The following is a 13,311-nucleotide window of genomic DNA, read 5'->3' as shown; positions in this document are numbered from 1 at the left end:
ATGTGATTTTGGGTGGCCAATGGCCAGCGGACCATCGCCAATTTCGAACCCTGTGGATGCATTTCATGTTGACTTACCATAGATGAGAGCCCCAAAAAACATGCATCTAGTACTTCACAAAGAAAAATAAAAGTACTGGATGCATGATTTTCAGCAAACAGGCGTCTAGTACCGAGTGTGCTAACGCTTGCTTAGTGCGAGTGCGCGAACCTTTGCTACAAGTGCGTGTACTATTGCTACAAGTGCGGGATAACATGTTTATCATTGTGACACTGCGTGCAGCCGGTAAAAAATCGACACATACTAGTAGCTCTTGACCAATGAGATCACAGGATTTCCTCTACCCATTCTACAATGAAATAAAAAAATGTCACCTGAGAATTCTGCGTACATGTATAGTACAAGTCTACAACTACAAGTCAACAATCCGGGCGGGGGTACAATGGACACGGCCCCCCTTTAATTTTGTAAAGACACCCCCTCTTCACGAATTCCTGGATCTGCCCCTGCAATTTGAGCCTGTGAATCATTATGTGTGATACAAATCCGAGGACAAGGTATTTTCTGCCTTGAGTGAAATGACACAGTATGACTGAGGGTACCACCTATCATCACCCAAAGGACCTGCAACTTCTCTATTCCAAAAGTATACAAAAAATTCGCCTAAGTCTTGCCTCAAATACATATGTATGCCATCCCATACTGCAGTTTCGAATATAGTGACCGTCTTGTTGATTCTGAATCTCCGTAACGTAGTGAAATAACGCCATTTTAGTGCGTGCAGTGCATTTTCTTTGCGCGGCTTAAAAGGGTACCTCAACATCAGCACCCCCTCCCTCAATAAAATACACATGAATTTCACAGTCATGCGTCATGCTCGCAATTTACTATATCAATTGGTATAGTCTATACTAAGCAGATGTGTAACCGAACCGTGTCTAGCTAAGTTTGTTAGTTTGTTTAATATGAGTTTGTTTTTCGCGTCTTAATTATTTTCAAGCTTGTAGCACTTAATCTCAATGGCATACATACTTTATTGTTCTATACGCTAACAGCTATGATACGCAGGGTGCCGATGTTTAGGTACCCTGCCAATACGTGGTACCCTTACCATGCCCACACTATCTTACTAATCTAAAAGTAGAGGTTCTGTAGGGTTGGACCTACTACTCATCGACCGCCTAATGTTTATTTGCTTGATAAAAATATTTGACACTGAAATTCACGTAAAAAACTTGACCTACGTGATTAAGAAAATCCAGCTCTATCAAATGCCGTTGTTCCCTTTTCGATTCGAAGTTTCAGTGCAAAAATATCGCTGACGAACTTGTGTGGCCTCGTTTCAGCTCCCCGCGGTAACGCTTGTTATTAGGATCGACCGCTGTTTTTGCATTGACAATGCACGCAAACCGAGTTGTATTGAACACCGTGTTGTACGAAGCTTTTTGGAAAGAGTTCCTTATGTCCCCCCCCCCCCCAACCAACTTGCACAAAATAAACAAACCAAGAGCTATTCCCCCTTTTAATACTAATAATAAACTAAATAAAGATTATGGGAAGTCTTCCCATAAATGGCATAACCTTTAGAAGTTATTTAGTCCATTACTAGTATAAAAAAAAAATAGCAATCTATCCATTCTTTGCAAACTAGTGGGGGGGGGGGGACATAAGGAACTCTTTGAATAAACAGTGAATTTTCGCTTTTTCCCACACCATCCTCATCAACAGTCAAAGCCAATTCATCGTTATGTGCCTTGCGCGCAGAGAAGTGCATACTAAGTGTTCAGTGCGCCAATTAATACGCGGTCGGTTTAAAAGAAGGTGGTCAATATGTATTGTAATAGAGTGTACTTCTTTTAGGGCTATTCATATCATACATTAACTACACGCAGCCGCTGTCGCGAAGCGACGCGGCTGCACCTCTATTCCCTCGCAGACGTTGTCATTTTTCAGTGTGGTTGTGCGACTCCTTCATGAATATCTTTATTTATCGTGGAAAACTAAAATACAAGGAATTATCGTAATCTGTGATAATCATTCAATAATCGGTACGCGATTTTTTGTTTAATTACGTCAAAAACTCACCGAAATCTGTGGCTGAAATCAGGTCTGTAAACGTCCTTATTGCTTCACTCCTCATCTGCGTGTTATTTGAATGGCATTCACTCTCGTATACTACAACGTACAACGTAGGTAGTCGGAGAGCTAGAGGGCGCCTCTCCGACTACCTACGTTGTACGTTGCAGTATACGAGAGTGAATGCCATTCAAATAACACGCAGATGAGGAGTGAAGCAATAAGGACGTTTACAGACCTGATTTCAGCCACAGATTTCGGTGAGTTTTTGACGTAATTAAACAAAAAATCGTATACCGATTATTGAATGATTATCATAGATTACGATAATTCCTTGTATTTTAGTTTTCCACGATTAATAAAGATATTCATGAAGGAGTCGCACAACCACACTGAAAAATGACAACGTCTGCGAAGGAATAGAGCTGCGTGTAGCTAATCATACATTAGATAGAAAGATCCGTCTGTCCGGAGGACTCTTTTATATTTTGCCATTGACGCTGTCCTCAGTGGAGGGGATCCGTTAAGCCAGACGCAGTCTCCGCGGAACATTCCCCGACGGACAGATACAGACCGATCTTTCGGTCAAATCAGCAGGTTATCTACGCGAAAAGTGAACAACCTAAAATTCTATGTACGGGACTACGACAACGCAAAACCTCGTTACATTGCATGCTCGCGGCCTCGCAGGGAGGGCAGAGCAGCCTTTCTTCTCCAGTATATCATGCGCCTTTTTTCACACGAAACTCTATTAGTTGCATAGCTCTTACAGTACACTAGCGTTACATGGATACAAATGCATTACATCTAGGCTTAAATAATTTTTACCTCTTCTAGCAGAAATTTCTGAGACTTGCCTAGCCGAGCTCGACGAGTTGATGATAAAGTGTATAACGCCCTCTCGCGATCGCATTTATACATGCAATGGTATTTACGTGTGTGTATTTATTTTCTTTCCGATCATCGGATCGGCCGGACTCATCGATTTGTTCCCGAAAATAAAACGCTTTCAAACGGAGAGTGTGATTGCGCGTTGGTCCGGTAACCGGCATTTTCTATCTACCAGTGCCGTATATAAATGCTCGTACCTACTTAGCTCGTCGAATTATCATGTGTGATGCTGCTTATGAAGTTCAGTAGAGTTTTTAGTCACAGCATACATTTCTACACCACCGACGGGCATCATTCAGCATCAAGCCTGACCTGGGAATACGACAGTGTCGAAAGTGAGAGCCGAATTTACACAGTGCGGGATATCTGAGCTGCTCAGCGGTTTAGCATTCAGGAACTAAAAGGTGAGATTTATTTTATTCCGGTAGAGTAACGTACGATGGAATCGTGTAATAGAAAGTAAATACAGTGTAAATAACAGTAATTATCAACCCGTCTTACGATCCGATCGGTGTCAGCCCAGGCCCCAGCGCAGTCACGTCTAGCGGCTGTGCTTGCCTTGACTATTGTCTTTAACTCGGCTCCCCTAGCACAGCACACCGGCTGGCTCGGCTCTCTTGCCCGCGCCCACCCGCTTTCAACGTTGTTTGTCTCCCATTCCAGTTGGTCAGCGACCGCCTGCTACGCATGTAAAACCTTAACTATACACAGGACAGGTATACGCACAGCGTATTAACAGCGTCTGGTCGGGCTAGTAAAACGTTTGCTTTTGCAGGAGGTCATATTTTGGCACGGGAGGTCGAATCTTGGTGCAGGTTTTTGTTTTTGTTTTGTTTTTGTTATGTTTCCAGAAATTCTACTTATTGTCTCCCTAAGGACCCTAGTCTGTGTGACTCTGGAATCAGCAGTGCCAAATACAACTCCCAATCCCCAATCCCCAATCTAATTCCCAATGAAAATTACAAAAGAATACAATTTTGGAGAGTTTTTTACGCAGCAGTATCATAAGGAATTTTTGTGGCAATTTTGATAACAATTTCGAAGTGGATTCTGAAAACATCTTATAAAAACTGATAAGGAAACTAATGGCATACCATAACTTGATTAAAACTTAAGATCATCTCTAGTCTTGTGAAACACCCTCAACAGATGTCGAGGTCAGAAAGCAGCTAGGCGTGAAATTTTGCAGCGTATGAATGCTGCCCTAGGAGCTACGCCTGTAAGCAACCAAGTTGGAAGAGTGGGTGTATGTTGGGGGCCAAGGGGGGGGGGGGGTGTGTGTGGATGTCCCCCTTCCATGGTAATGTGATCTGGTGCATACTAACTAAAATATTTTGACTTATTCGCCAATTAACAAATAGATCATCCCAAAATGTGACTTTTTGGTGGTTGGAAATCCATCTTTGTTTCTTTCTTTAGTTTATTTGTTTATTGGAATGCTTTTTTTTTTTAGGCACAAGAAAAATGTATATTATATGCATATATGCAACTGTGAGAAAGACCTCCGAGGCATGAGTCTCACTTATCTATTACCGGTATGTTGGACTTGGTAATGTAGCTCTGCCCCACCCCCCCCCCCCCCCCCCCCCACCCCCACGCACACACACACCTTGGGTTTATAAACAAAAAAAAAAGGGGGGAGAATGAAAAAAAAACACCCAAATCTCTGACTTTTCCTGGGGGTTCCACGCGAGATTCTTGAATAAGATGCAGAGAATACTGGTTTTTATGATCCCTTATATTTCATTTCAAATGGGGAAACTCCACTCTGTGTACCTCTGTGTTTGAGTTCAATTCAACAGCAAGAATTAAGTCAAACAAACAGTTCTATAGTGTAAAAATTTAGTCAACAGACCAGCAGCTCCATATTAATAAAATTCAACAGTTTCACATATTGCATGAAAAACGTGATTGCTCTTGAACACTAGAAATTAAGACATTGGTTTTATTACTTCATAACCGTCTGAATGGTTCATTCACATAAATAAAAATATTCTAGAATTGATCTTCTCAGCAGTAATGCATCAACTCTGTATACCCCATCTCCATAACAAAGTCAGAATTGCATAGTAATACAATTCAAAAACAACTTGATGTAAAGGTCATGATCTATTTTTCTTGAATTTATATCAAAGAACTAAAATATACCTGGAGTTAGAATTAGATACAGCTGACATTGACCAAACTCGTGGTCTCAGGACAGTGTTAAGTAAAAGTATTTCTTATTACTCCAAAGTTATGCACATTTCATAAATCAACTTTCAAGAATAAGGACATGTAATGTATGTTTCTTAAGGCAGGAGGTTATTTAAACAGCTCACTTGAGATACCGGTAATTATTGTTCTGTTTGCATGTGAATAATGAGGAAGCATTGAATACTTACAGCAAGCAACCACAGCTTTGAGCTCTTCCCAAAGAATTTGGCAATGATGGTAAAGTGCCTTGCTTAGGTGTACAACTGCTGCAGCCAGGGGACTCGAACCAGGGACATCATGATTAATATTGACTTATCTACTGAGACACAACAGCTCAAGTGCATATCTACAGTGTACTTGATGAATGTTGTACACACAGACAGATAACAGACTATCTCTATATCTGTTTATACTGTTGACATCTGATTATAATCAGAATATCATGCAGGGAAGTGATATTTGGGTATGGGCTTTGATAACTTCAGACAATATCAGTAGCTTTATCCTGTAATGGAGATACTCTAGATCATTTGTACATGATGCATATTGCACACATTGTGATATATTGGTAACAGACAAGTCAGTCAGCCTTTATTTGTCAAAAACAAAAAACAAAACCCACATTACTTAGTCAGTGTCATATTGTATTCAGAGGAGATCAACAACTTCAAAAAGGTAATGAAAATTCCTCTTTAGGCTCTTTAGGAATGTAATGTTTTAACATCAGCCTTAGATGTACAATGTGTTTCTTGTGAACAAGAATATTACTTTTATAGGATTAATTACTTCTCTTGCAACAAAGAGTGCTAATTAATGATACATAATTGTATGTACACAATTCATAAACAATATTCAGATGATTTTGTAAAAACAGAACACAGCCAGAATTTCAAAGGTTTTCTGAACTTGTGTAATCAGGGAGTACAGGTACAGTATTACCATGATATCTCTACTAGTACATGTACATGGCTTCAAGTTTTATTAGGATTACCAAGGAAGGCCTTGTTACAACATTGCATACTGTTCTGCGTTTGAGCTAAGCTCATGCAGATTACACAATCCCAGTTGACAACTCTGCTAATAAATTACCTAATCTGCCATGGACCCTGACGTGAAAAAAAAGAAGAAGTGTGGAGTAAACATGGGAAGATGTGCCTGCCAAAAAATGATATAAATGAATAAATTATAGGGGAAAAAATGTAAAAAGAGATAAAATCTTGATATCATCCAGATATGTCTTGATTGAAAACTTGTCAAAGTCATGCTGGATAACCATCACAACAAAATATCCTCTTGCTGTAATCTTATGATAATGCTTTGTGCATCTAGGCACATCTGTTTGATTCATGAGCTTTTGTTTGGAGGGGGGGGGGGGGGGAGGGGGTAGGTGGGTTATACTGTTTTATTGTATCGAGTGTAGAGTAAATATTTGACTGAAATACTTTCCTTCTGTGTTTGGAGGGAGAGTTGCAGTTCCTCACTCACTGTGGTCAGCAAGTAGTTGAGAGAGTTTCAGCAAGTTTTAAGTGTTTTTCAAGTGTCCCCCTTTAGCTCACGACGTTGCAGCTTCTTTGAGAGATGGCAGTGGGAATGACATGATTTATGGTGAAGAGCACATAATGGCAGGTGGGTCAATATGACCTTTACCAGCCCCGGATTGCCTTCCTCCGTGGCGATTTGTGGCCCACAGCATTCTATTTGTTTTCAATTTGATTTGGATGGAGGGGGGGGGGGGGGGGGCAATTGCATTAGTGGAGGGTACTAATTTTATGTCCATCCCACGCATGATACGTCAGTGGGCCAGGAATTGAATGATTTCTCCATATACTTGTAGTATACCAGTAGCTATACCACGTTGAATGGACTGGGAGTATTATACATGGCTCAAACCCAAGCCCATACAGTTTCACATGGAGATATTCAAGCATTATACTTTACAGTATCCAAATGGATGCATGTATGAATAAGAAAGCCCACCGCATTGATGGTAAGAGGGAGAGAGAGTGAAATGTGAGGATGGTTTGTGATACAACTGACCTATGCATCACATGTGTCACAAATGTACACACTAGTAGTTATGTACATGTATGATGTACTGTATGCATGGCTGTTTTAATGTGTATGTACACAGGTTGACCAGATTAATGGAGAACATTCTATGTGGTATAGATATAGTACATACAGGCTGACCAGATAAGTGGAGAATTTTCTAGGTGGTATACAATGTAGCTATACAGTACATGCATGTAACAGGAAATACATTATAGCTCACTCAATCTAGAATGATTTCACCCATTCCAGAAAGTTCTGGGAAGTGCTAACATATTTGGCTGAGTGAGGCACTGTCCCTGTAGCCCAATGTGATTGGTAGTTATTCTTGGCAGTGATGTTTTGTACATAGTTAGGCAGTGAGTCATCCAGGTTTCCTGGAACTTAGACTGGCTAGTAGGTTGGAGAGAGTTATAGAATGTGCTAAAAGGGGTGAATAGATAGTATATAAGCTAGAGAAATTCTGCAGTAGGCAGAGTACCCAACACCTCTGCTCTGAGAGTTACGTCACTTCTGGCTCTGAAGCGACTTGTTATAGTCAGTCCTGTGTTACCTGCTGACCTGTTATGTTTGTGGAGATAAGGCCTGGGAGACATTTTGCCGGCAGACAATTAATTTGCCTACATTGAAGATAGACTCCATATTTTTATGTCAATGGACATTGCTACGGAAAAGCTGTGACGGGCTGGATTCCTAGCTGGACAATATAAAGTGAATCATCATTCAACGCATCAACTGGACGTGGTCGTCACAACATTTGGACTCTGCACGTTTCGCCGTGGACGTATATCGTGGATTTTACCCCGGATCTATACCGTGGACTATCGTAACCTGTACCTCTGGAGTTACGTCAGAGGAATCATTCATCGGTGCATCGCGGATCATTCGTTTGTGCATCGAGCATCGTATTTGGACATTTCCAGGGATATTGCGTGTAATGCGTACGTAAGTGATTCCATTACTGACTATATTTGTTTCTATTGATCATTGTTGTACTGATATGACGCCGATTACCAGTCTGTACCCACAATATTACTGTTAATAAACCGCCTGAACATCAGTTGATTGTTTCTTTTGTGCGATCATTCTCAGAGTGATATTGGTCGTAACAAAATTGGGGGCTTGTGTCCGAGAAGTGAATTTAAAGCCAAAACTTAGAATTTGGAACGTTCCGGAATCCAGAATATTGGTACAGACAAAATACCGGTTGAGTTGATTGTTCAATTGTATATTGTGTGTAATTACATTGTGACAATGTCAATCAGTACAATGGATGTTCAGGCATTTGTTCAGAGGACAGATTTGTCCCTCAAAGATTTGCAAAGGTTACGCAAATGTGATTTGACCGCTGTTGCACAGCATTTAAATGTTGATGTTCCACAAGGTGCTAGAAAGGCAGAGATTCTTGACTTAGTAGCTGGTCACATGGAGCTCAAAGAAGAAATTGACACTCAAGATCGAGCTCAAATTTCAGATCAAACACGGCTTGAGCTAGCTAGATTGGAAATAGAGAAAGAGAAGATGAGATCAGAAAGAGAGCAAAGGGCTAGGGAAATGGAAATGCAGGAAAGGGAAAAACAAAGAGAAATGGAAATGAAGAAATTCGAAATGGAGCAGCAAATGAAATTGCGTGAGATGGAATTGACTCATGCACACGCTGTTGGAAATCGTGAAAGGGCTCCTTCTGATTTTGATTTGGCAAAGAACATTCGATTGGTGCCCAAGTTTGAAGAAAACAGAGTTGATGCATATTTTGTGTCATTTGAGAAGGTGGCTAACAGTTTGAACTGGCCACAGGAATTTTGGCCCTTGCTCCTTCAAAGTGTGTTTGTCGGCAAAGCAGCCGATGTGTACTCATCTCTCTCTGAAGAGCAATCACGTGACTATGCTACAGTCAAGAAAGCAGTGTTGAATGCTTATGAGTTGGTGCCAGAGGCGTACAGACACAAGTTCAGAAATTCGTACCGCAAACCAGGCCAGACACATGTTGAGTTTGCTCGTGAAAAAGAAATGATGTTTGATAGGTGGTACAGATCCCTGAAAGTGGATCAGGACTTTGATAACCTACGTGAGGTTGTTCTCTTGGAAGAATTCAAAAAGAGTGTTGCTTTCAGTGTGAGGTCGCATTTGGATGATCACAAAGTGACAAGTTTGCATAAAGCAGCCTTGATGGCTGATGAGTATGAGCTGACCCACAGAAATGACAACAGACCACCTTTCAGGAATTTCTCTGGAAATAAGAGAGACAAAAATCAGTCGAGCAATCCAAAGAATGCTGGTTCTGAAAAAGGCACGAGTTCTGAAACCTCATCGGCACCAAAGCCTCAATCTGACAAAGGGTCCAGTACAAGTGCAAATGTCATCAAATGTTTTCACTGTAACAAGACAGGGCATGTAAAGTCACAGTGTTGGAAGTTGCAAAACAAAACAAAGAAGGACTTGGGATTTGTCATGTCAAAAAGTGTCCAACCCGAAAACAGTGTCCCGTTCAGTGAAACACAGGCCATTGAAAGTCAATCTCCCAAATTCAAAGATAGGCTGAAGCAGGTGGATGAGAGCTATCGTAGCTTTTTGTTTGATGGTGAGGTGACCCCATGTACTTCTGGTGAGGCAGGTAAGCCAGTAGTCATCCTGCGGGATACGGGGGCCTCTCAGTCGTTGATGGTGGATGGTGGTATGACTTTTCCACCAGATAGTGCAGTGAATGCAAACATCTTGATTCAGACTGTTGATGGCAGTTATATGTCAGTGCCACTGTATAGAGTGGATTTGAAGTGTGACCTAGTTTCTGGTCCTGTTACTGTTGGAGTTGTTCCTGAGTTGCCTATGGCAGGCATTGACTTCCTGTTGGGGAATGACTTGGCTGGGGACAAGGTGGTTGCGTCTCCAGTTGTTTCGGATAAACCAGTGGTGGTTGCTGAAACTGAGCAGTTGCAGGAGGAGTTTCCTGGGATTTTCCCAGATTGTGTTGTGACTAGGTCTCAGGCTCGTAGAGCTATTCAAGATGATGCGGATTCTGTTGATGTGGAGGAGAATTCCGGTGTTTGGTTGGCAGAAACCTTTTTCAAGGATTTGAATGATGGGGTTGCTGTATTAGGCTCCGAGGCTAACAGCGATGGGCTGTTTAGCAAGTCTTCCTTGGTTGAAGCACAGCAGGCAGACTCTGAGTTGAAAGGCTTGTCTCAGACGGCGTGTTCTGAGGCTGAGGCTGAAAAGGTCCCTGAGTGCTATTATGTCAAAGATGGCATTTTGATGAGGAAGTGGAGACCTCCCCATAGGCCAGCTGATGAGGATTGGACGGTGGTCCGTCAAGTTGTTGTCCCTCCTAGTTACCGCGGTGAGATCTTGAGGATTGCTCACGAGTTACCTGTTGGCGGCCATTTAGGCGTCAGAAAGACAAAGGATCGGATCATGAGGCATTTCTATTGGCCAGGGTTGAATGTGGATGTGGCTGAGTTTTGCAAGACTTGTCACACATGTCAGGTGGCTGGTAAACCGCAGCATTCAGTGAAGCCGGCGCCATTGATTCCGATACCTGCGTTTGAAGAACCATTCAGTCGGGTTCTAGTTGACTGTGTTGGACCTTTGCCTAGGACTAGGTCGGGTCATAAGTACCTCTTGACAATCATGGATATGTCTACACGGTTTCCAGAGGCTATCCCATTGCGAAATATCACTGCTAAGACTGTGATAGATGCTCTAGTGCAGTTTTTCACTAGGTATGGGTTGCCCAGGGAAGTGCAGTCTGACCAAGGGTCAAATTTCATGTCAGGCATATTTCAAGAGGTGATGTATCGTTTGGGTGTGAAGCAGCTGAAGTCGTCAGCTTATCATCCCCAATCCCAAGGTGCGTTGGAGCGCTACCACCAGACCCTAAAGACAATGATTAGGGCATTCTGTGAGGAGTATCCCGAGGATTGGGATAAGGGCATCCCTTTCCTGCTATTCGCAACGAGGGACTCCCCAAATGAGTCGACGGGTTTCAGCCCATTTGAGTTGGTGTACGGTCATGAAGTTAGGGGCCCACTGAAGCTCATCAAAGAGAAATTCATGACGGAGGATGATGAGGTCCACCTACTTGACTATGTGTCAAAGTTTCGTGAAAGGCTTTCAAAGGCTTGTGAGGTAGCTACAATTTATAGGGAACACTTGAAAGTGTCACAAGACTCTATGAAGAGAAAGGTAGACAAAAATGCCAAAGCCCGAACCTTCAACCCAGGTGACAAAGTTCTTGTACTGCTGCCCATACAAGGTGAACCACTGAAAGCCAAGTTCGGTGGCCCATACTGTGTGAAAAAGAAATTCAATGATGTGAATTACGTAGTCAGTACACCACACAGAGGCGAAGCACAGAAAATGTGTCATGTCAACATGCTGAAAGAGTGCTATGACAGAAAGTCAGTTGGTGTGACATAGTAGTGGATAGCACAGTAGAATTCAAAGGTGAAAAGTTTTCACCGCATATCAGTTACAGTGTACATGTATGTGTTTAGCATGTCCATTAATGTGTGCAAAACAGTTTGATATGATTGTATAAGCTCCGAGAATCCAAGCAATATCATTGTACATGGTATCCATGAAAAGAGAACATGGAATTAATACATCTATCCAAAAGGCATGTGATAGTATGTGATTATTGTTGCTTGACTTGGACTTTATTTCACATTCGTTGTAAATAACAATGAGAGATTGTGAAGGTAAAAGAAACCCTTGCTACAGCAAGGCTTTCTTTTTCCCATGGGGGATGGTGTCACAAATGTACACACTAGTAGTTATGTACATGTATGATGTACTGTATGCATGGCTGTTTTAATGTGTATGTACACAGGTTGACCAGATTAATGGAGAACATTCTATGTGGTATAGATATAGTACATACAGGCTGACCAGATAAGTGGAGAATTTTCTAGGTGGTATACAATGTAGCTATACAGTACATGCATGTAACAGGAAATACATTATAGCTCACTCAATCTAGAATGATTTCACCCATTCCAGAAAGTTCTGGGAAGTGCTAACATATTTGGCTGAGTGAGGCACTGTCCCTGTAGCCCAGTGTGATTGGTAGTTATTCTTGGCAGTGATGTTTTGTACATAGTTAGGCAGTGAGTCATCCAGGTTTCCTGGAACTTAGACTGGCTAGTAGGTTGGAGAGAGTTATAGAATGTGCTAGAAGGGGTGAATAGATAGTATATAAGCTAGAGAAATTCTGCAGTAGGCAGAGTACCCAACACCTCTGCTCTGAGAGTTACGTCACTTCTGGCTCTGAAGCGACTTGTTATAGTCAGTCCTGTGTTACCTGCTGACCTGTTATGTTTGTGGAGATAAGGCCTGGGAGACATTTTGCTGGCAGACAATTAATTTGCCTACATTGAAGATAGACTCCATATTTTTATGTCAATGGACATTGCTACGGAAAAGCTGTGACGGGCTGGATTCCTAGCTGGACAATATAAAGTGAATCATCATTCAACGCATCAACTGGACGTGGTCGTCACAACATTTGGACTCTGCACGTTTCGCCGTGGACGTATATCGTGGATTTTACCCCGGATCTATACCGTGGACTATCGTAACCTGTACCTCTGGAGTTACGTCAGAGGAATCATTCATCGGTGCATCGCGGATCATTCGTTTGTGCATCGAGCATCGTATTTGGACATTTCCAGGGATATTGCGTGTAATGCGTACGTAAGTGATTCCATTACTGACTATATTTGTTTCTATTGATCATTGTTGTACTGATATGACGCCGATTACCAGTCTGTACCCACAATATTACTGTTAATAAACCGCCTGAACATCAGTTGATTGTTTCTTTTGTGCGATCATTCTCAGAGTGATATTGGTCGTAACACATGTGATATCTCTAACATTTTTGAAATCACTGCTCCGAATGGTAAACAACACCTTTAAGTTTGGCATTGTTTAGGACAGGTTAGGTTAGTAAATTTGGTATCCCAAATCTCTAAATTTGGCAAACTTTTTTTTCAAATTTTGACCTGATGAAACTTTTATGTAACGATCAAAAGCTTACATTGTCCCATAGACTCATATTAGTAAAGAATATTACTAGAAGCAACCAAGGTACATGTAAAT

The 13,311-nt window shown here is 41.7% G+C and overlaps 1 protein-coding gene across 2 annotated transcripts in view; it reads left to right on the top strand.

Moving 5' to 3' along the window:
* The first annotated feature begins 3,076 nt into the window (after nt 1–3,076).
* The window catches only part of LOC139740221 (calcium permeable stress-gated cation channel 1-like), a 118,372-nt gene continuing 108,137 nt past the window's right edge, over nt 3,077–13,311 (top strand). For both annotated transcript variants that reach the window (XM_071650805.1, XM_071650804.1), the window contains exon 1: nt 3,077–3,371. The gene's annotated coding sequence lies outside the window, so the exon portion shown is untranslated. The remainder of the gene's footprint in view (nt 3,372–13,311) is intronic.

The sequence above is a fragment of the Diadema antillarum genome, unplaced genomic scaffold, assembly GCF_040938485.1.
Source record: "Diadema antillarum isolate AM-2024a unplaced genomic scaffold, OU_Dant_1.0 seq00000843_RagTag, whole genome shotgun sequence".
Classification (NCBI taxonomy): Eukaryota; Metazoa; Echinodermata; class Echinoidea; order Diadematoida; family Diadematidae; genus Diadema; species Diadema antillarum.
The sequence above is the reverse complement of the archived record's forward strand: the minus strand, read 5'-3'. Positions and strand labels throughout refer to the sequence as shown.